The sequence below is a fragment of the Notamacropus eugenii genome, chromosome 6, assembly GCF_028372415.1.
Source record: "Notamacropus eugenii isolate mMacEug1 chromosome 6, mMacEug1.pri_v2, whole genome shotgun sequence".
In the NCBI taxonomy this organism is placed as follows: domain Eukaryota; kingdom Metazoa; phylum Chordata; class Mammalia; order Diprotodontia; family Macropodidae; genus Notamacropus; species Notamacropus eugenii.
In genome coordinates this window covers 270208531-270233260 of record NC_092877.1, presented here as the reverse complement: position 1 = coordinate 270233260, position 24730 = coordinate 270208531, and positions in this window count along the sequence as shown.

Below are 24730 nucleotides of genomic sequence, written 5' to 3'. Positions count from 1 at the left end.
CCCAACAGGTAGAGGGGGAGACATTAGATATCCTTTTCCCCAGAACGAGGATGTGTTGGTAAGTGTTTAACAAATAACTCTCTCAGAAATGTATACTTACAAGATTTTTAATTTTAATCCACATTAACATTTTATCCATTTTACTAGTCTTGACAATAAAAAAATAAAGCCTTGATTTTTTAAGTATTTTTTCATTTAGATGTATAAATGCTCACAATAAAATTTTACATTTGACTTCACAAATCCAGTATTATCAGACTCACTAAATTTAGATGGCAGAAGGGAAATGAAGAGAAATTAATATGTAAAGGGTTGACAGAAGTCATCTTAAGAGAGCATATGGCATAGACAAATTGCTCAATGTCTGGTTGCCACAGCTTACAGAAATCACAGAACTCATTCAGTTAATTTAGTATGCTTTGATATATCATTACCTTTCAATTGGAATGTTCTTTACAATTTTTATTTCTTTATTTCCCTGGTTCTTTCCCCATCTTCACCCTGTTAGCCTTCGGCATTTCCTAGGCAGAACTTTTTTTTTTAGTTAATAATTAATAATAACAATTCTTTTTAATTAGGTTCCTATCCATCAAATAATGCCCCAGGTGTCTTAAATAGATGAAAACATAAAAACAGCTCAGTGTAGCTCAGTGCGACACTGGAGTCCTTTGAAATTGACAGACTTTTAGGTCAGAATCTGGCTTACTGTTGGCACTCAATAATTGCAAAACAAAACAAAGAAATCCCAACAAATCAAACCATTTAGATTGAATAGTTTTTGAATTCTTTGGGTAGGAAAGGCAAAAGGTGATATAATCAGTAAGGGCTCTTAACAACAGCTATTTAAGATGAAAGTGATATTAATGACAGCATTTTGAAAATAACTTTAAGGAAGAAAGATTAATATAAAATGGGGCTTTAAAAACAACACAACTTGTAGTACTCAAGATGAGAGACTATGAGCAGTCAGCACTACACAAACTTATCTTTATGGAGGAACACAAAGAATGGTACTTATACTCAGAATTGATAGAGAATTCTTGAAATTTAATGAGATGTTTGTGAGAAAAGAAAATGAAAGATGAACACGAAAAAAATAAGCCAATCATAGTCATTTTTAAATATCGATTCCGGTGACTTCCATTTGAATATTGCATTTTGCTGAGCTAATGTTTTTACAAGTTGCCTGGTCAGATTTAATCCCAGAGCTATAGCAGCTGTTCCTCAGTTCCAGTGAGAAGCTTAATTATAACTCTAACCTGGTATCTGAACTTAAGATTCACAAATGGTGAGATCCTGTATTCAAGCCAGAATACACATCTTCTGAAATGTCTTCATTCTGAACAGATGTAAGACCATGCCTCTCCTTTACTGGCCTTCATTTTGTGTTTATTTGAAGTACCTGGGGGAAATCTGCCAGACATTAATATGCAAAAAAATCATGAGAGTAATTAAGACAACAAATATTAAGTGCCTACTGTGTGCCAATCCTTCTGCTAAGTGCTGCAGACACAAACAAAAGTGAAAAACAATTCCTGCTTTGAAGGAGCTTACAGTGTAATGGGGGCAGTATCACAGTTTAAAGGATGGAATGTTATAATTTTAAAAAAAACCAGAAAAACCTAAGACTTAGAAACTCGGTGTATGGAAAGTAATTGAAAAATGTCTTTGTTCTAAGGACACACACACACACACACACACACACACACACACACATTCTTAATTGCCTTTTAAAATAGTCATATTGGTGGAACTTCCAAAGTAGGAATTTTCCGAAAGTGTACTTAGAACATAATTATATACATTTCAGAAGAACAAGCTCTCTTTGAGAGGAAAACATGGAAAATAGGTTATGGTTAACATATTAAGGAGAAATAAGTACTAAAGGGGCAGATGGAGTACAGCCTTAGAGTATAGCTCCAGTCTCACCTCAGCAGATTGGTAACAAGAGAGAATCTGTGGCAGGCAGGAAAACAGGTAGTCTGGGCTCTACTAGCAGTGGACAATAAACTGGGAAGAATTTTAGGGCATAGCAAAGTAGAATAGAAAGTGATAAAGACCCAACCAAAGTGGAACATATGGCATGAACAGTGGCAAAGATAGACCCAGTACACTCATTTCCTTTCTGTAACTTGGAAGTTGTTACCAGCATTCAGTGTGGTATTGGACAACTACTTCCCAAGGAAGGCTTGTAAGTACCTGTAACAGTAAGCACCCCAACATACCACCAGGTTCTTAGATATACATTAATAAAAGGAAAACAAGTTTCACTTCTTAAATATTTATTTGAAAAGAACAGTCCATTGACATTGAACACTAATGCCTCATCATGGGTTAGAGAGGACTCTGGAATTTGAAGACCCTACTGTCATATTAGAATCTCTGACAGTTCCTACAAAATTTTAATCTAGATCCATTGATAAATACTAGGTTTCTGAGGAAAAGATCAAATTTATCTCAAATTTATGAAAGATACATGACAAGATTGTCCTCAACACTGTGGGATTTTTGGTCACAGGATCTTTCAAAATTGATATGATAGAAAGACTCTGATATAAACTGGGAGAGTGAGTACTCCTGCCAATGTAGAATTGAAATAATATTACCTCCATAAACATAATGTTGAAGTAAGAGCAAATAGGATAAGGGCTCACAGTACCCTAGATTCAGAGATAAAAAGTGATCTTAGAGGACCTAGAGTCCAACTCCACACATTTTCCAGATAAGAAAACTGAAATTTAGAGAGTTAAGGGACTTTCTCAGGATGGAATAGCTAATAAATGTCTGGGCAAAAAATCAAAAATAGGTATCAATGATTCTGTTTGGCTCTGTTCACTATAGAATCTGTTCATTTCAACCCAAATTTATTAATCATATATTATGTATAAGGCTCTGGACTGGCATTGGGGACAGAGAGGAAAAATAAAAATAAACAAAAACATCCCAAGATTTTATCAAGGATTTTATAAGTTCTACTGAGAATAAAATGCATCTACACAGATAATTAAAAAATTATATATATGTATATATAAAGTTTCATATACACATATTAAAAATAATTTCAGGGGAATGGGAAGAGCACTCCCCTATGACTTTGGATAGGTGGGGAGTAAGGGAATCAAGGCTTCACTGAACATAAGAATCATGGATCACTAAAAGGAAATTCTCTGGGATCTTTTTTTAATATCTTTTCTCTCATATATGGATTGGTTTCCCTGGAACAATGCCTTAGAGGGAGTGTTGAACTAGATGGTCTTTAAAGTTGATTCTAGCTCTACAGTTTCTTTGCCTCCTTCAAATTTTAATACATGATGATCAAAGAGCTGGTGAAGTCCATATCTTATAATTCCTATCTTTAAATGTCAGCTGTAACAATTAGAGGACACATTTTTTGGATATAAATATGGAAATCAAGACCTTCATCTAAATATCCATCCATACAGGTAGCCACAAAAGAGAATTCAGGCAGATAAAATCTACCTACCCATGATGATAATTATGCTGCTATATCCTTCAAGAACTGCAAGCTATTTTTTGACAACACGCTGAAATAATCCATTCTGACATTTTCCAAATCATTCTACAAATCAACTTTTAGCAATAACCTACCTTATTATGGGATCAGATAATAGAGCACAATAGGACTCTTGTTTCCTGTTCTTCTAGTAATGATAGATGGCTAAAGTCTTTCTGTTCAAAGATGAAACTGAGGATTTACTCTGAGTCCAGAACATCCCAATACACATACACACAGAAAGCACAGTTTCTTAGTACATCTTACAGAGTAGTTCACTTCCAATAAAGCAATACATTGAGTAGTATAGTTGAAAAGATGATGTCAAACTGTGAGAGCTTTTAATTACACAGAGTTCAATTAGGCCTCCTTATTTCTAGTGGTGGAGGAATAAAGGAGAAATTAATTCAGGCTTGGCTTCATTACAATGTATTTAGTTGCAATTAAAAATTCATTTTATCATACATGCAGAAAAAAGTGAAGTCAAGAAAGCTATGAAAAATACATGAATTAAAAAAATAAAATACATGCAAATGAAAGGAATTATCTTTTTGGACAGAATTGTTTTTTTGAAGAATGACAATATTATGAATGAGCGCTTTCTTGTGGATCAATGTTTTTGGTATATACCAGCATGGGTTTGAGAGGTAAGGGCAAAGGAACAAGAATTTATTAAATATTTAGTATGCACCAGGCTTTGTGATAAACACTAGAAACATTGCCACATGTAATCAAGAAATAGAGACGAATATCTCTTTTAAATTTAATTAATTTATTTTCAGTTTTCAGCAATAAGTTCCGTAAGTTTTAAATTTTCTACCCCTCCATCTGCCCTCTCTTCTTAAGAAGGCATGCAATCTTACATGCGTTCTGCACACAGATTCTTATTAAACACATTTTCATATTAGTCATGTTGCACTGAAGCAAGAAAACATAACACAAGAGAAAATAGTCTGCTTCATTCTGTGCTCTGATCGCATAGTTCTTTCTCTGGATGTGGATGGCATTTTGCCTCGAGTCCTTTGGGAATGTTTTAGGTCCTTGCATTGCTGTGATGGGGTAAGTCTTTCAGAAAGAGTCCTCACACACTGTGGCTATTACTTTGTATAATGTTCTCCTGGTTCTACTCATTTTGCTCAGCATCAGTTCATTTAAGTCTTTCCAGGTACGACTGTTCATTTCTTATATCACAATAGTATTCCATTATATTCATATACCACAACTTATTTAGCCATTCCTCAGTTGATGGGCATTCCCTCCATTTCTAGTTCCTGGCAACAACAAAAAGATTTGCTATAGTTTTGTACATATGGGATGTTTTCCCATTTTTATGATCTCTTTGGGATACTGCCCTAGAAGTAACATAACTGGGTCAAAGGGTATGGACATTTTTGGAACCCTTTGGGCATAGTTCCAAATTGCTCTCCAGAATGGTTGGATCAGCTCACAGCTCCACCAATTAGTGTTTCACCTCTCACACATCTTCTCCAACATTTATGATCTTCCTGTTTTGTAATGTTAGTCAATCTGATAAGTGTGATGTGATAACTCAGTTGTTTTGATTTGTACCTCTCTAATCAATAATGATTAGAGCATTATGTCATATGACTATATATAACTTTAATTTATTCTTCTGAAAACTCCCTATTGATATCTTTTCACCATTTATCAATTGGAAAATGACTTGGATTTGCAAATTTGACTCAGTTTTCTACGTATTTTAGAAATGAGTCTTTCATCATAGACATTTCTTGTAAAAAATTTTTCCCAGTTTTCTACTTCTCTCCTAATCTTGGTTGCATTGGGTTTGTGCAAAAACTTTTCAATATAATATAATCAAAATGATCAGTTTTGCACTTCATAATGTTCTCTTTCTCTTCTTTGGTCATAAATTTTTCTCTATTCTCCATAAAACTGAAAAATACACCATCCCTTGCTCCCCTAATTTGTTTATAGTATCAGCATTTATATCTAGTCCAATTTGGACTCTATTCTTGTGAGAGTATCAGGCATCAGTCTATACCCAGGTTCTACCACACTATTATCCAGGGTTTCCTAGTACTTTTTGTCAAACTGTAAGTTCTTACCCAGAAGCTGGGGTCCTTAGGTTTATCGAACAGTAGACTACTATATTCATTAACTAGTGTGTCTTCAGTACCTAATATAATCCACTGATCTACCCCTCTTTTTCTTAGCCAGTATCAGGTGGTTTTGATGATTGATTATTTATAATAAAACTTGGGATCTGGTATGGGTAGGGTACCTTCCCTATCATTTCTTTTCATTAATTCGCTTGATATACTGGACCTTTTTGCTGTTCCAGATGAATTTTGATATTATTTTTCTACCTCTAGAAAATAAATTTCTGGTATTTTGATTGATATGGCAATGAATAAGTAAATTAATATAGATAGAATTATCATTTTTATTACATTAGCTCAGCCTGCCCATGAGCAACTGATATTTTCCAATTTTTTAGATCTGAATTTATTTGTGTGAAAAGTGTTTTGCAATTGTATGCTGTGGCAGGTAGACTCCCAAATATTTTATAGTATCTCTTGTAACATTGAATGGGATTTCTCTTTCTATATGTTGCTGTTGGGCTTTGTTAGTAATATAGCTAAATGCAGATGGGTTACGTAGGTTTATTTGTAATCTACAACTTTGCCAGAGTTATTTACTGTTTTATATTTTTAGTTTTAGACATTCATTCATTTCCACAAAATTTTGAGTTCCAAATTTTCTCCCCATCTCTCCTCTCCCCCCACCCCATAACACCTTGCATTCTGATTACCCCTTCTCTTAATATGTCCTCCCTTCTATGGTACCCCTCCCTTCCCTTATCCCCATCTTCTCTCTTTTCTTATAGGGCAAGATAGATTTCCGTACCCCATTATCTATATTTCTTATTTCCCAGTTGCATGCAAAAACAATTCTCAACATTCATTTCTAATATTTTGAATTCCAACTTCTCTCCCTTCCTCCCTCCTCACCTATCCCCACTGAGAAGACAAGCAATTCAACATAAGCTATATGTGTAGCTTTGCAAAAGACTTTCATAATAGTCACGTTGTGTAAGACTAACTATATTTCTCTCCATCCTATCCTGTACCCCATTTATTCTATTCTCTCTTTTGACCTTATTGCTCCCCAAAAGTGCTTACTTTTAATTACTCCCCTCTCCTACTTGTCCTCCCTTCTATCATCCACCTCACCCTACCTGTCTCCTTATCCCCTACTTTCCTGTAGTGTAAGATGGATTTTCATACCAAATTGAGTAAGCATGTTATTTCCTCCTTAAGTCAAATGTGAATAGAGTAAGCTTCATTTTTTCCATCTCTTCTCCTCCCTTTTCTCCACCATTGAGAAAGCTTTTTCTTGCCTCTTTTATGAGTGATAATTCACCCCATTCCATTTTGCCCTTTATCCTCCCACTATATTCCTCTCTCACCCCTTAATTTTATTTTTTTGGATATTATCCCTTCTTATTCAACTCACCCTGGGCTTTCTGTACACACACACACACACACACACACATATATACCTATGTATATGCATATGTATGTATATGTGTGTGTATATAATCTCTACAACTACCCAAATACTGAAAAAAGTTTCATGAGTTACAAATATTATCTTTCCATGTAAGAATGTAAAGTATTCAACTTTAGAAAGTCCTATATGATTTCTCTTTCCTTTTTTCCTGTTTACCTTTTCATGCTTGTCTTGATTCCTGTTGATGAAAGGCAAGTTTTCTATTCAGTTCTGGTCTTTTCATCAAGAATGCCTGAAAGTTCTTTATATCATTGGATGACTCTATTTCCCCTTGAAGTTTTATACTCAGTTTTGCTGGGTATGTAATTTTTGGTTTTAATCTCAGTTCTTTTGACTTCTGGAATATCATATTCCTAGCCCTTTGATCCCTTAATGTAGAAGCTGCCAAATTCTGTCTTATCCTGATTATATTTCCACAATACTCGAATTTTTTTTTTCTTTCTAGCTGCTTGTTATATTTTTCTCTTTGACTCAGGAACTCTAAAATTTGACTACAATAGTCCTAGGAGTTTCTCTTTTCAGGTCTTTTTCAGGAGGTGATTAGTGGATTCTTCCAATATTTATTTTGCCCTCTGGTTCCAGAATATCAGGGATGTTTTCTTTGATCATTTCCTGAAAGGTGATGTCTAGGCTCTTTTTTTGATCAGGGTCTTGAGGTAGCCCCATAATTTTTAAATTGTCTCTTCCAAATCTATTTTCCAGGTCAGTTGTTTTTCCAATGAGATGTTTCACATTGTCTTTCATTTTTTCATTCTTTTGGTTTTGTTTAGTAATTTCTTAGTTTCTCATAATGTCATCAGCTACTATCTGCTCCATTCTAATTTTTAAAGACATTTTTTTCAGTGAACTTTTCAACCTTCTTTTCCATTAGCCTAATTCTGCTTTTTAAAGCATTCTTCTCCTCATTGGCTTATTGGAACTCTTTTGCCAATTGAGTTAGCATATTTTTAAAAGTGTTATTTTCTTCAGCATTTTGTGGGTCTCCTTTAGCAAGCTGTTGACTCACTTTTCATGCTTTTCATGATTTTCTGCATCACTCTCATTTCTTTTCCCACTTTTTCCTCCACCTCTCTTACTTGATTTTTAAAATTCGTTTTGAGCTCTTCCATGACCTGAGACTATTGCATATTTATTTTGGAGGTCTCTCATGTTAAACATTGTTCTTCCTCATGTGAAAGGATGGAAGAAAATACCTGTTCACCAAGAAAGTAACCTTCTACAGTCTTATTTTTTTCCCTTTCTTGGGCATTTTCCCAGTCAGTTACTTGACTTTTGTGTCCTTTGTCAAGAGGGGGGTATACTCTGGGGATCTGTAAGTTTTTAGTTCCTCCAAAGTGGCTCAATCAAGGAACAGGAGTTTACTCCTCCCCTGGCCTGCACTCTGGTCTGGGAGCTACCAAAGTTTTTCTGCCTAGGATCTGTAAGTATAATTCCCTTTCCAGAGCCTCCATAAGTTCCACCATGCCAGTCAGCACTCTTCCTCACCCCTGGACCACCACTCAGGACTTAGATCCACATCAGCAGCTCAATTCCCCTAGGGACTTTAGCCTGAGGGTTCCAGAAACGGACATTGTTGCTGCTGCGGTAGGTGCTGCCTGAGGCCTGAGCTAGGGGAGGACCCTGCTTCCTTCTCACCCAGAATAAACGCTTTTTCACTGACCTTTGATGTGTCTTTGGCATTTCTGGTTAGAGGGATCTGAGAACCACCCATCTTTGAGATAAACCTCTTTGTTCTCAAATCAAGGTTAAAATTAAAGTTTCTAAGATTTCTGCTTTCTAAATGAAGACAGGTGCTTAGTATTCTTTTGGGAGGGAAATATACTGTTAACATATGTCTTTCTCTCTTTTTTCTACTTACACAAACTAATATAATTACTGGGTGCATTTTCAGGTAAATTTCATAATTTTAGATAGATATTTATATACTTAAGTCCCTGATGCCTTAAATTGGGAAATTACTTGCCTCAATTTACCTCTTCAATTTCACTTCAGTTTAGTTCTATCTAATTTTGTAAACATTTATTGTGCATCTACTAAATGCCTAATACTCTACAAGGTTCTGAGTACAATGTAAAAGAAAAAAAAAAACAAGTTTGGTTTTGAAGATTAAAAGAATACCAGACTTGTTGGGAAGATGGGGGAAACTAAATGCATATTAAACAATTAGAATAATATATACACTTACATGAAGCATCTGTGATTTCCTTGAGTTAGTCTCAAAGAAAGAAAGTCTTGAGTTCATGTCCCACCTCTTATAAATACTGACTCAGGCAATTCTTAAAGACTCTAAATTGTTATTGTTTTTAATTCCTTTTGGAAGAAGACCAATGACATCACTGGCTGATGTCTTGGCTTGAACATGAATTGGATTGGAGTGAGACAGAGTTGTTGCAAAGTCCTCAGCTTCATTCTTCCTTCCTGAGTCATCAAAATTGAGAAGCAGAACAAAAGTCTAGATGACAGGTAATGGTTCGGGTTGCAGTAGACAACCCTGACATCTTCAATGTCTAATCAAGCTTTGAGTGTTCCATAGTTCCTGCTTTAGCAGCTTCTATGGAAACTACAGCAAATTATGCTCATCTCCACATTCCTCAGTGGAAGTCTTGACAGGTTTGGGGTAGACACCCTCCTACCTTACCAACATGTTTTAGGCTTATCAGTTAATCTCAATCTGATTTAGCTCATCTGCCAAGACAATTTTACTAGAGTGTGATTGGTACAATGTCTTGGAGCCAACGTAAGAGTTGAGAGGCAGGTAGATACCAAAGTTAGATAAGCAAGCCTTGAAAAGAGGTTGACAAGTCCTAAAAACAGAGGTACTAGTCATCCCTGAACATGTAGCATGAATATAATCTGCATTAGCTCTTTCTCTGTGAGTTCTGTACCCTAATGAAATGACAAACATTTTTCTTTATTGCCCATATACATATAAGTTTTAATCATTTTTCTGTTTAGGAAATGTCCATTGTGTGAAGTACTTTGGAAACCATAAAGGACTATATAAATTTTAACTAAAATAATAATTTTATAATAATAAATTTTTTATAATATAATAATAAATTATATAATAATATAATTTAATAATATAATATATAATATAATAATAATAATATAAATAATATAAAATAATAAAATAATAATAAATATTTTATAATAATAAATTATCACTCTTCTATTCACAGTCCCTCTATTACTTTCATGTGTAAATCAAAGGTATGTTACTGGTGAATACTTTAGGCCAGCTAGGAGGGAATGAAGGCATCACAATCATGAGGGTAACTACTTTGCAAACCATTGTAGGTTTCCTCAGATCACACAACCTAGGCAGATCATCACATTTCCTGTTCACTGGGTTGGCTCTAACTCAGATCAGTATAACAGTTAGGTTCAATTCAAGGAAAATAAATATAGCAGTAATAAAATACTTAAGTATCATGGCCTGCTGGTTTTGGATCTATTAAATTCCACTTGATGTCCATTATTGCCAAATTATTAAAAAAGAGTACCACTGAGTTAAATTATCAGTCAATTAAAAGACTAAATAATTATGAAGAAAGAATGAGAGAATATAAAATGTCTCCTAATCTGATGAAATTTTCAATGTGATGTTAGAAAACATGACACTGAACATTCAAAAATAAATTTAAGGAAGGAAAGATCATTCATAAGGAAAGAGTGTTTCCATTCTAGTATAAATCAATAGCCGATCTAATCTGACATCCTGTCTCACAGAGTATTCTGCAACTAATTCTATCTAGGAAGACAAAACAGAGGGATATGTATTGTCCTGTTCAATATATTATTTGATAAAGGAGAACTGTCTTTTTGACCTCTAGGAACAAAAGTTTATGCACAGAAGCATTAGGAATAATAGCTGCATTTTCAAATAATTTAATTGAAAAGGAGATGAGAGAGAAAAGTAAAAATTGATAAGCAATGTTTGAATTTTAGTTTAAAAAAGATAGAGAATAGAATGAATTTAGCTGTGAACTAATTAGCAGGAGAGGCAGTTTTCTATACAATAGACCTGGTGAGATAAATTGTCTGGGTTAATGGAAGGGGGAAACTACTTTGTAGTCTATTAATCCTCCTTCAGAGCTGCGATAATTCTGAAGACTTACAGAAAGAAACATCTTGGTCCACTAAAAAGAGGGTTCTCATTGTTTACTAAACATTCGATCAAAACTGGATATGAGGCAAAATCTTTATTCTTATCTATGTTCACTTAGCTATTCTAATTGCTTTATCACCCCTGCCCCCTCCTTCTCCTCCATCCCTACCTTATACTAAACAGAAACCAACTTAGGTATCTGAAGTAGTAAGCTTCTATCAATGTCACAGACATTTGATTTTGTCTATGTGGAAGCTCCCCATACTGATACCAGTTGCAACCTGATTGAAGTTTATATTCATAGACCACTGTTGGAGGAACAAAGAGGCTGAAGAACCTTCCTCTTGCCTCACAGCTAATAAATAGGGAGGATCTGAAGTGACTCTATCCTGATTCAAAGTCAAATCCTTTTGGCAATATATCAGGCTGTTCCTCTAGAACAATGTTCTCACGCTTTTTAGTCTCAGGATTGCTTTACACTATGAAAAATTATTGAGGATCCCAAAGAGTCTTTTTTTGTAGATTACATCTATTGATACCACCATATTATAAATTACAATATTAATTTTTAAAATATTTATAGGCATCTCAAATAACAACAAACCATATCACATGTGAAGATCAATAACATATTTTATGAACGTAACAATAATTTTCCAAAATTAAAAATGGAGGAGTAGCATTGTTTTACATATTTCTTGCAAGTCTCTTTAATGAGAGTAGACAGCATCATTAGGCTGACAGTAGAAGACAGCCTACTTCTCATAGGTTCACTATTTTATTTTGGTTGAAGTAAATGAAGAAAATCCTTCCAAAGTAAATATATAATTGGAAAAGACAGGGGTATTTTAATAGACAAATACTTTCAGTATTATTATGAAAATAGTTTGACTCTTTAAACCTGCTGAAAGGGTCTCAGGGAACCAAAGAGGTTTGTGCACCACTCTTTGAAAACTACTTTTCTAAAGAATAACCACTTAAATAGTTTTATGACATACTAAGTAAATGCATATATGCCCAAAGAAATCATAAATTCTAATTTCTTAAAGGTTGGATGATAAAGAGAAATTTTTAAAAATCCAATGATTTGATATAATCTGAGGATTATCAATTTAGAAATTAAAACTGAGGCTGGAGTGGTTTAATAACTTGTACAAGATTACATAGCTAATCTGTAATGCCAAGTTTTGGACAGAGCTGATATAACTCTAGATGTATGGTTTGTCGCTTTTTCCCATGGTGACTCAAAAACATTATTATTTCACCAGACTTGAAATATTCCTTTTTGAAAAAAAGAAAAGCATTTATAAATCCACTTTAGGTATGGCGATAGGAACAGAAGTGCATATCCAATGGGGGCTGTGTTTGAAATCTTTAAAAACACAAGACTGACAAATCCTGAATCCTCCTGGTGATCAACTGCTGGCAAGCCCACAGTGCCAAGTTCTTGTTGGTCACTGAGATTTTCTTTAAACTCAACCTTGGTTATATTAATTGACAATGGCTTAGCCAGGTTATTTGCTGTTTCCCTATTCAAGATAAAGGACCTTCCTCCACTGACATTGCTTTGCTTTCTTTCTTTTACAATATATTCCTGCTCTGAACTAGGCCTTGACTTTGTATTATTCTCAGTGGTCCTTGAATACTTAGTTACTTACTTCCTTGAGCTTTGCCAGTCTGTAGGATTCAATTTCTAGTGCATGTTTTCCATTCTCTGTGGGATTAGTTGGTACCTCAAAAAGTTTAAGCTAAAATCAGAATGTAATGCAGGAGCACTTATTTCTATAACTAGCAGTTAATAATAAATACCATCCTAACAATCCACACTTAATATGCCTTCTTGGGAGTGTTAGTTACCCTTAGATTTAGTGATTTATGATGGAAAAAACATTGACTCCTTTCAACAGCAAATATTTATAATTAATGAGTACAAGAAATATACATGCAAGTATTTCATTAATACTGCACAATCCCAGAAGTACACAATTCTGGGAACAGGAAAGAATAAATCCAAATGGTGACCTGAGAATAGATTATTTTGTATTCATACACCAATTATTGAAATCTTAACATTTGTGTATGGTGCTATAAAATATCCTTAAAAAGCCTCAGATTATGATATAGTGAAACTAGATATATAACACCACTAACTACCTTCTTTGTTTTCTTTTGAATATAGTATACTTCAATTCATTTTCTGTTGCATATGAAGCAGACAGAAGAAAATGTGGAATAGTGCTGTGTTATTAGTCATACCCAGAAGCACCTATTTTTTGTAGTCAATGTTCATTTTCTAGGAAACAAAATTTTTGGAGAAGGAATGTTTTTTAATAGAGATAGTGACAAATTGGTGATGACAAAGAAGACAGAAGTGTTAGGATAAAGACATAAGGGCTGAGAGCATGGCGTTTTCTCCTGTATTCAATCATTTCTACTTTTATCCATTCTCTTCTTTGTTTTCTTACAATAAAACTTGAATATTTAGGTGGTAAATAAAAAAAAACACAACACTTAAAGCTAGGGGTTTTGTTTGTTTGCTTGTTTCATTTCAGATATCACATTTACTCCACCAGTGGTGACCCAGAGCCTGTTCATGTCAAATTTTCAGTGAATTTACCTTAAAAATCGGCAAATACTACAAATCTGGACTACAATGTTATTGTTTTGTTGATTTTCTAGACTTAAGAAAGACTTAGTAATAGACCATGTATACACACACACACATATGTATCACCATATATAATAATAGAAATAACAAGCAGGATGATTTCAGAAAAATCTGGAAAGACTTACATGAACTGATGCAAAGTGAAGTGAGCAAAAGAGGGGAATATTCTAAACAGTAACAGCGATGCTGTATGATGAAGGATTCTAAATGACTTAACTATTCTCAGCAATACACAATGATCCAAGACAATCCCAAAGGACCCATGATAAAGCACACTCTATGCCTCCAAAGAAAGAAATGATACTGTATGAATACAGACTGAAGCACACTATTTTTCACTTTCTTTTTTTTTTGTCTCCTTGTCCAAAATGCCTAATACAGAAATGTTTTAAATGAACACACAAGTATAAACTATATCAGATTTCTTATGTCTCAGGGAAGAGGAAGGGGGAAGGGAGGGAGAAAAGATGGAATCTGAAACTCAAAACTTAAAAAATTTTAAAATTTTTAACATGTAATTAGGAAAATATTATTTAAAAAGATGCATTCACTAGTATTTACTAGTTATATTTACTTTATGTTAAAATTGTGGCAATCACATACATTCTGTTTGTGTTTATTTCATTCTACATTAATTCAAATTTGTCATTTTTAGGGAGAAGAAAAAGGACTATATTTGTGAATTCATTAGTATAATGTATGAAAAAAATTCACTCTAGCAATGTATTTTGGCACCTCTTCTTTTGGCACCTAGTCTCAGATTTGCCTAGAACACTGAGAGGTCAAAGGAAGTTGCCCAGCTTCAGAAAGCTGTTTTGTGTCAGATGGAACTTGAACTCAAGCCTTCCTGATGCTAAGGAATTGATGAACCCAACTGATGTACAAATATATTTTTCCAGGTCTTCATCATAACAAAACAATGGTGCTATAAATTTTCTTCTATAGATGAATCTTTTCCATCTGCCCTTGAACTCCTTGGGGATATTTGCTTAATATTACTGGCATTTAGTCAATTACCTGTTCATCAATCTCCCTGCTTCTCTGTTTCCTTTCTAATTTAGCCTCCACACATTCAGATAACACCTGAAGCTGTTGCGGGACAGTTTTGTTTTGTTTTGTTTTGTTTTTTTGAGATCTGGTTATTGAACATTTACCATGACACTTCTCTAACTCAACCAAATTATCAACCACAATCCTTACGCTAGTTACAACTATTAGAAAAAGCAGACAATAAAAAAACATACATCCCTTCATTGCTATTGTGCCCATGGAGTTTTTTGTTGCTAACATAGATTTGGCTTTCTGGTGTTGGAATTCCACTTTCTGGTGTTTAAATAAATGTTTTGGTTCTGTCTTCTATGTGGAGAGTCTGCTATATTTTGTGATTCAGAATTACATGGACATATTCATAGCCACCATAGGTGCCTTGAATATCGTGTTGGCGCTACAATATTAAAAACTAATCAAAATTTAAAAACCCAATCTTAAAGAATTAAGGTGTTAAATGACAATTCACAGAATTACCATTAATTTCATTAAAGAGAATGACAATAAAGAGATGACATATCAAAACCTATGGGATACAGCAAAAGCAGATGAAAGGAAAAATAATATCTCTAATGCTTACACCAATGACCTGGAATGAATAAAAAAGTAGAAAAAAAGAACATACTAAAATTCCCAGTTAAATATTAAACTGAAAATCCTAAAAACTAAGATGGAGCTAATAAAATTGAGAGGAAAAAAGTTGAATTAATTTAAAAACAAACTAAGAATTGATTTCATGAGAAAATCAAAAATAGATAAACCATTGACTAATATGATTAAAAAAGAAAAACAAATCACTGGTATTAAAAATGAAAAGAGTGAATATGCCACTAATGAAGATGAAATTAAAATAATTATAAGGAATTATTTTGCCCATTTATATGATTATAAATTTAACAATTTAAATGAAATGGAAGAATGTTTACAAAAATATAAATTGCCTAGATTAATAGAAGACAGTATCTAAATATGTAAATAAATCTATTTAAAAAAAAAGAAATTGAAGAAGCCACAAATGAGCTTTCTAAGAAAAAAAAAGACATCAAGACCAAATGGATTTACATGTGAAATCTATAAAATATTTAAAGATCAACTAATTCCAATATTAAATATTTTGGAAAAATAGGCAAAGAAAGAATCCTACTAAACACCTTTTATGAATCAAATATGATATTGATATCTAAGCCAGGAAGAGTAAAGAGAGAGTAAAAATGATAGACCAATTACTTTAATTAATATGGGTGCAAAAATCCTAAACAAAACACTAGTTAAAGATTACAACAATACATTAAAAAGATCATACATTATGACCAACTGGAAGTTATACCAGGAATGCAGAAATGGTTTATATATGAAACTATTGTCATAATTGATTATATCAGTAGGAGTGGAAAAATTGTGATTATTTCAATAGATGTAGAAAAAGTTTTTGATAAAAAACAGTGCATTGATGCAATAAATGCAATATTGTTTTAAGAACAAATTTGTGTAAATAAGTCATTTTGACTATTATAAATAGGCAATTTGACTGCAAAGGTCATATGAAGGAATACTCTATCTGTATCCAGAGAAACAACTAATAAATAGATGTATGTATATGGTTGAACTGCACAGAGGTTTCTAAAAGGTAGAGACCTAGATATGTTTAGAGGTCATAAGGGAGAACACAGGAGGCAGAGACACAGAGAGAGACAGAGAAGAAGAAACAGACAGAAACTGAGACACAGCAAAAGATTAAAAATAATTGAAAATCTTACTGACTCCCCTTCACAATATCTCTCATCCTTCCCTTTGTTTCCATTCACATGAACAACACCATAATTCAGATCTTCTTGATAGTTTATTCTAGCAGTTCTATCAATGTGTTCATAATCCCTCCTCCAATGCTGTTTTAATATACTTGCTGAAATAATACAAGTAAGGCAAAGGCTCACAATCATGTCACTCCCCAGATCAGAAAAACCCAACTGATTTCTAGTGCCATATTGCCTCTAAGATCAAATACAAGCAAGATAGAATAACGTTTTAAAATATATCTCTCCAGTTAGATTTCATAGTGGCATCCCTCATGCTATCTGTGTTACACAGAAACGGGACTATTTGCTATTTTCTGGACTTAAATATCATTGTCCACCTCTATACCTTTGGACATGGGTCCCCTATGCCAGGAATAAATTTTTTTCATCTCTTTTAGAATCCTTATCTTAATTCAAGGTTCAGCTCAACCTTGCCAACCTCACTATGAAATCTTCCTTAATACTTGCTCTCTCAGACCACAAATAGTCCAACAGTTTTTTTTTTTTGCCTGATCTTTCCTTCACACTTAACACAGTATTTATTCATTATTGTCTATTTTGTATCCCTCTAATAGGATATTATCCTTTAGGACACACTGATATTCTTTCTTTATAGCCATAGGGCATAGCACAGTATTTTATATAATGCATATTTAATGATAATAATAATAATAATAATAATAGCTAGCATTTTTTACAGTGATTTAAAGTTTACAAAGAATTTGCAAATATTTTTGTTATTTTATCTTTACAACAACCCTAAAAATTAGGAACTCTCATTATCTCCATTTTACAGATGAGGAAATTAGACAGACAGAATTTAAGCAACTTTTCTAAGGTCACTTAAGTAGGTATCTGAGGGAGGATTTGAGCTCCTGATTTCAAGTCTAGCCACTGTGTCATCTATGTGCTATTTATTAATATTTTTAGGCTCTTGGATAATAGCATATGACATGTGTAAGAGATTATAGATGGATATTAATTGTGAACCACTATTACACTTTTTTGGGCAGCTGGGTGGTACAGTGGAGAGAGTGCCAGGTGTGATCCTGGGGAAATCACTGAACCCTGTTTGCCTTAGCTTAATCATTTGCAAAATGAGCTGCAAAAGAAAATGGCAAATCATTCTAGTATCTTCAACAAGAAAACCTCAAATTTTAAAGATTACTTGACATGTATCATGTTGACTTTTGGAAGAAAATGATACAAATACATGTGACTTAAAAGATAATTTTGAAACAAATTATTTCTGGAAGTTTGAAGGGTAAGAAAGGGGAAAACAAATTCCAGTAAAATTACCAGTTGAGATCTTTTCTTTTTTTATGTTGAGAGGAAAAAAGCAAAATCGATGCTGCTCCATTGGGTAGATGCTTTGCGATGAATTTTTGAGACCACTTGGACAACAATTTCACAAGATGAACAGACATGAATGCATTGAAATATGTTTAATTGAATTCTCTCATGGATGACTTCATAGAAAAAATTTGAGAGAAAAATCATTGAATTTTAAAGTTGAAAGGAAACTTAGAGGTAATACACTCCCATTTTTTCAACATATAGATGAGGAAATACAAGTTCAAAGAGTCACTTGACCCAGATTGCACACACAATTATTATAAAAAGAACAAAAATTGAATTTGGGTCTATTTCCCTGAAAGAATATGAGTTCCTTGAAAACATAGACTGTTAGATTTTTGTCTCTGTATATTTAGTGCTTAGCACAGTGCCGTGCACATGGAAGGTAAATGAAAAAAACATATGTCTAATGATTGCAGTTTTTTTCTAATTCATCACTTCAATTCTTTCTACTTCATCTTCTTGGATATACATTTGCAGTAATAATTACAAAGCAGGCACTTGCAATAAGCAATTGCAATGCAACCATAAGTTTTCATAATTCTAAAAGTTTTGTATACCAGTTCCAATTTTACATTTTCTTTTAACCCCTCAATTGATACAACATCTTATACCAATAAATAGCAAATCATAACATAGGATTTCAGTCAAAGAACTTGGGATATTTCTGGAATATTCTTTGCAAACCTTACATTTACAACTTACTTGCATGCCGTTTTTAAGGATGTCATTAATAAGCTGTTTTTTTTTATTTCTGAAGGCAAATTATGGATGTAATCGACTCAAGATCCATGATTCCAATGACATGGGTTAGATCATTGCGTCTTGTGTTGTTTGAAGGTGAGAATCTTCAAAAGTCTTCAGAATGAAGAATTTCTGTGCTTCTAAATGAAAACCTACTTTTCTCTTAGATATATCCCTCCTGATCTCCTACACTAATGTTTGTTTCCTCTTATAAATTTTTCTTTCTAATTCATCCTATCTAAATTGTCAAGATCTCATTAAAACATATTTTTCTTCATGCTGATGAAAGCTTAATAATAAACAATAGCCCTATCACCTCATTTAGTGTTTTTCATTCTTGTTGGTTCTTCTAATAGAAAAGTCATCAATTTAGTTTCTACATCATGGAGAGAATGTAGCAAAATGGATGGTAGATAAGTCCTGGGCTCTAGGTCTACATTTCATACATATTAGATGTGTGACTCTAGGAAAGTCATCCAATCTCTCAAAAATATTGTAACAAAAATTTCTACAAGTATCAATTATGGATGAAGAGAGTGTCCACATTAGAAGTTCTTTAAGTATACTCAAGGAATTATTAAACTGCCTGTACCCTTTAAGCCAGAATTACCATACTTGTGGTATTTAGATATTTCTATCTTTGATAGAAGATAATTAGGGAAAAAAAGAAAAAGATTCTATGTGTTCTGAACTATTTATAACAGCACTCTTTGTGATGGCAAAGAGCTAGAAGATTCAGGGATGCCCATCAATTGGAGAACGGCTGAATAAGTTGTGTTATATGATTGTGATGGAATATTACTGTGCTATAAGAAACGATGAGCTCAATGATTTTAAGAAAACATGAAAAGACTTGCACAAAATAATGAAGAGTTAAATGAGCAGAATTAAGAGAACATTGTATGCGATAACAGTAATATTGTTTTAAGAGTGACTTCCAGAAAATACATTATTTTGACTATTATAAATTCCCAAATTAACTATAAAGGACATATGAAGAAAGACACTATCTGCAATCAAAGAACTAATGGGTACATGGAATTTACATTATGTGCATGTGTGTATGTATGTAGTATAAGTGTGCATGTATGTGGTCATCTCTAGGACAGGTGGAGAGAAGAAAAAATAAAAAATTTGTATAACAATTTGGCTGTATATTCAAAAGGAAAACAAGTTATGCATAATTGATTTGGAGAGTGATGTGCAATCATCTTTTTGTTGTATTATGTTATGGAAATTCGATTTTTCTTATTCCATAAATTAAAAAAAATCAATAATAAAAAAGTTCCTTAAGCCAATGAAATGAAATAATTCTTCACATTTCCAAAAATAATGTATTTGAAATTTATCTTTTAAAGTTAAACATATCTATGTCATTTTTTTGCAAAAGTTAGCTTCATATCTGCCAAATAATCTTTATAAGACACGGATCTGACAAGGTTACTGTCCAGTTGGTTATCTGTGGGTGGGGAGCATTCTTCCCATTAAAAACCCAATTCCCAGAAGTCCATATTTTCAAGCCTCAGAACACTTCCCTATCTTCAAGGAAGATTGATATGAATACCTGGTTATATTTTATGGAAACAATATGAGATCAAGATGAAATTCTCTGTGAAACTCAAAGACAGAGAAACCATTTTCATCAGGTACAATTAGGGAAGGATTCTAAGGTGAACAACCACTTGAAATGGGCTTTGAAGGAACTGAATTACAATAATGAGCAGAAATAGGAAGGAACTGAGTAATAGACATGGGAGGAGGAGAGTGAAAAACTGAAAATGAAAGGTGACAAAATACAGGCAACATAAGGAAAGAGGTTAATAGAGACAAAATTTGGCACAAATATGGAACATGTGAAGGCAAGTGGTAGAGAGGATGGTTGAAGCCATATTGTGTAATTTTATCCATTAGTCAATAAAAACTGCTTGAAAGGTGGAACTTTTTGGTTATGTTTTGCTCTTTAAACTAAAATTATTGCTATCTGGAGAAAGGCTGGGACTCTTTAGTCCTGTGTCTGTCCTTTCCATTTTTTTTCTGGTGAGAAAAGCTGTGACAAATGAGTCACAGATATATGTATGTGTTTGTGTACCTGTATGTGTATGTGTATGTATACACACATATACATGTGTGAAAAAATATATATGCATAAATATGTGTGTGTGTGTGTGTGTGTGTGTGTGTGTGTGGAGAGAGTGACAGAGACAAAGACAGAGAGACAGAGAGCATGCATCAATCTATTGGGGAATTGGGGGAAGAATAGTGACCTGTTATTGGAGTGCTGAAACCCCCAAACTCCGAAGGTAGATTCTACTGCCTTATCTATGTAACAAAATCCTGCCATTCAAATGATTTATTTACTTGTAAATTTACTGTGGGCTGTAGGCTAAGCTACCAGTTTGAGTTTATCTTTCACTTGAAAATGTTGAGTAATTAAACCAATTCTATACAATCCTACTTCCTAACATCTTTATAATTGAAACTATTGGTTTGGAAAACACTAAATGGTATGGTTAGCCATCATGTGGTAGTTATATTTGCACCACACTTACTTGCATACATGTTGTATCTCCCTATTAGACTGTATACATTTCCTAGTTAGAATCTTTATAAATTTTGATCTTAACTGTCCAGTACAAATATCTTGAACAAGACTGATACTAAGAAAACTTTTGTTGAATTAAATTGGTCGGTTTGGAGACAGTTTTTCAAAAGATGTTTAAAAGCATAAAATTCAAGGTGTTAATTTTTTTATTTCATTGCTTACCAATTTGAAATTAATTAGCTAGAATTAAGGACAAATCTGCATATACTGAAATACATAAACAACTATAAACATCACTAATTCATTTTCCTACTAGCAGTGGCTCTATTGTACCATAAATGAAATCTGAGTACTAAGTTCATTCAGAAGAGTATTAATCATTCAGCACAAGCTTTTGCAGAGTGAAAGAAAATGGTCAATGCTGCCTTATGCAGTCTTGGAAAAGACAACAACTGAAAAATCACAGTCACCTGCAATTTTGATCAGGTTCCAAAGTAGCAAGTGAGAGCTATACAAGGTACAATCTAGCAGTGTATTACATACCATCATTTTAGAACTTCTTGTGGGACAGAGTACCCATGAAATATTTGACAATGCTTTTCCCCTGTGTTAACTGAAGAAACAGATATTTTGCATTTCTAACTGTGTGTGATATTATAACATGCATATTTTTTCTAATTTTCTTGGTACATTCTTTTAAAAACTCTAATGAAAAGAACATAGGATCAAAAAATTAGAAAAAACCTGACATTAAATCCTGATTCTTACACGTATTCCTTGGTAAATTACTTCCATCATCTAAGCCTTAGTTCTTTCCTCTGAAAAATGGGTATAATGATAATACTGATGTTGTCTATATTAAGGGGTGATAATGTTTAATATAAAATTTTGGAATAATCTCTTTGTTTTCTCTGAAGCAAACTCAGAGAATGCCTCTTCCTATGTCAACAAAAGCCAGCCAAGGCTGACTCTACATTCCTTAGGAGACCTTTAACCTAAGACACTATCTTGGATAATGGGACGTTTTCCACATCTTACATATACTACGTTATGGCATGTTAATGGTAAAGAAAACACAGACATCTTGGGTCGTAATTTCTATGTGAAACTTTGTCAAACTCTGTTATCTTATTGTTTATACAACCTATGCAATTAAGAAATTCCTTTCTAATGGTCTAGTTAGTCACTTACGGAGATCATAAATCTGAAGGACACAGAACACTTCTTTGTCCTAAAACATATTTAAGACTGCCCAATTCTTTGTATCGGTAGCCAGAACATTTCTGGCTCCATAATGCATTATGTAACTGTTTTCTTTAATAGGGAATTGATCAATTAATTAATTAAATCATAAAATGTATGCATTTAGCCTGTTGCCTTTTCTTAACAAAGTTTTCAGGTCAACAGGGGTTATTAGCAGACAGGTAATCTGTGAATCTTAAATATTATATAAAAGTAAGGCGGCAATATCACCACTGTATCGCACATAATTTTCTAAAGGGAGAGAAATATTATTCATTAATATCCTGAGTAATGGCTCTAAGAAATGAGACCTTTGTCTTCCAAAACAATTACCATTCAAAAATCTCACAGTTGTCACATTTATATTATGTAACAAGTCAATTCAGTATACATTTGTGTGTATGTATGTGTGTATATGTATGTATGCATATGTATGTACATAATTACATATTTCAATATGTGTGTATAGTTATATGTATGATATATATGGTATATGTACATATAAATACATACATAGATGTCTGCATATGTACATATAAACATGCATCTATATAAACATACACCTGTGTGTGTGCATATGTATATGCATGTATATGAGAGAAAGAGAGATGGAGAGAGAGAGAGAGAGAAAGAGAGAGAGAGAGAGAAGAATCAGAACCAGACAGTCCTAGCCTTCCTCCAGATAGCAACACTGTTGCTTAAAATCATTTTAGCCCAGAGGGCAAAATAAAAATAAAAACCTAGATATAATTTAATTCTATCTTTTAAGGGATTTCTATTGACTAATGGATAAAATAATACAATAAAGCTCCGACTGCCTTCTCTACCACTTGCCTTCAATATACATAGATATATGTGTAGAATTTCACATACATACACAATGCATACACACATATGTACATATACATACATGCATATGTATGCATATACATACACAAACACACATTTCATTCTATAATATAGTCCTTCTCATGTACACACACACAAATTATCTGAATTATCTGAAAATTATATTTGTATTCAGACTGCATATTATGTATATACATAGTATATTACATCCATTTGAATTGAGCTTTAACAAATAGTAAATTTCATAATCAAAAAGTGAGAAATCATATCAAGCACATGAGACACGGTTTGAGTAGTTCATTATCCCCATACCAAAGTTCAAAATTTTTAAAGTCAGTAGGGAAAAGTGAGTCTCCCCCTACCCACAGAAAAGAGCACACATCCTAGCAGTAAATGCAAATTCGCTTTTCTACTCCATCAAAAATCAGATTAGGAGAGAGAAGCAAAATTAGATAATTCCACATAACACAAGTGATACTATTTGAATGATCTTTTGAATTTTAATCAAATCTTTGGAAAACATACCAGCTTTGAATTAAATATTTATAAGACCTATTAAGAGTTTTCAAAAGTTAACTGAAATTACCCAACTATTCAAACTGCAGAAATACAAGGAATATCAGACAAAAGAAGACTATCTGCCTCTTCTATAATCTTTAGATAGTGCTTATAAAAAACAGGTTTTTACAATTTGATGTACCTGTCAAATAATAAACCTAAAAGCATGGAAATACCATAGTGAAATGTCTCAGGGTTAAACAGTAAAGAGTGCCTATTTGGTAATCACACTGTGGTTTTTCAAATTTAAGAAAAATGTGGAATTTTACTCTTCGGTAACATGTTTTTTATGAGCCTAAGATCAAACTGACATTCAGGAAACCTGAGGCATTCCTAATTGCTCTAATGCTTTAGAGATGGATTCTCATCAGTGTGGGATCCTATCTCTACCCATCTGAGTTTCAATTCTGTTATTTCTCTTCATCCTTTTTGCTTCTAGTGTTTTATTTATTTATTCTTTTTACCTAAGGATCTGGAGGTTTGCCTATGACTCTTTCAGAGTTTGACTATAACATTTCAACTAGCTTCCTATTATTTCCCATTCCCACTACATGACAAGTTATCTTCCTTTTGCTGAGGTTATCTTTTAAGCTGATGTTTTAAAAATCAATTATTGTTGGCAATTTGCTGTAGCCTATTTGCCTCACCACAAGTATTTTCATTGCCCTTTGGATTTCAAGTAATTTTTATTCTTCTGAGACTTGAGGTGTGCCATGATATCTACCCATTTAGCATTTTCTGGAGAATA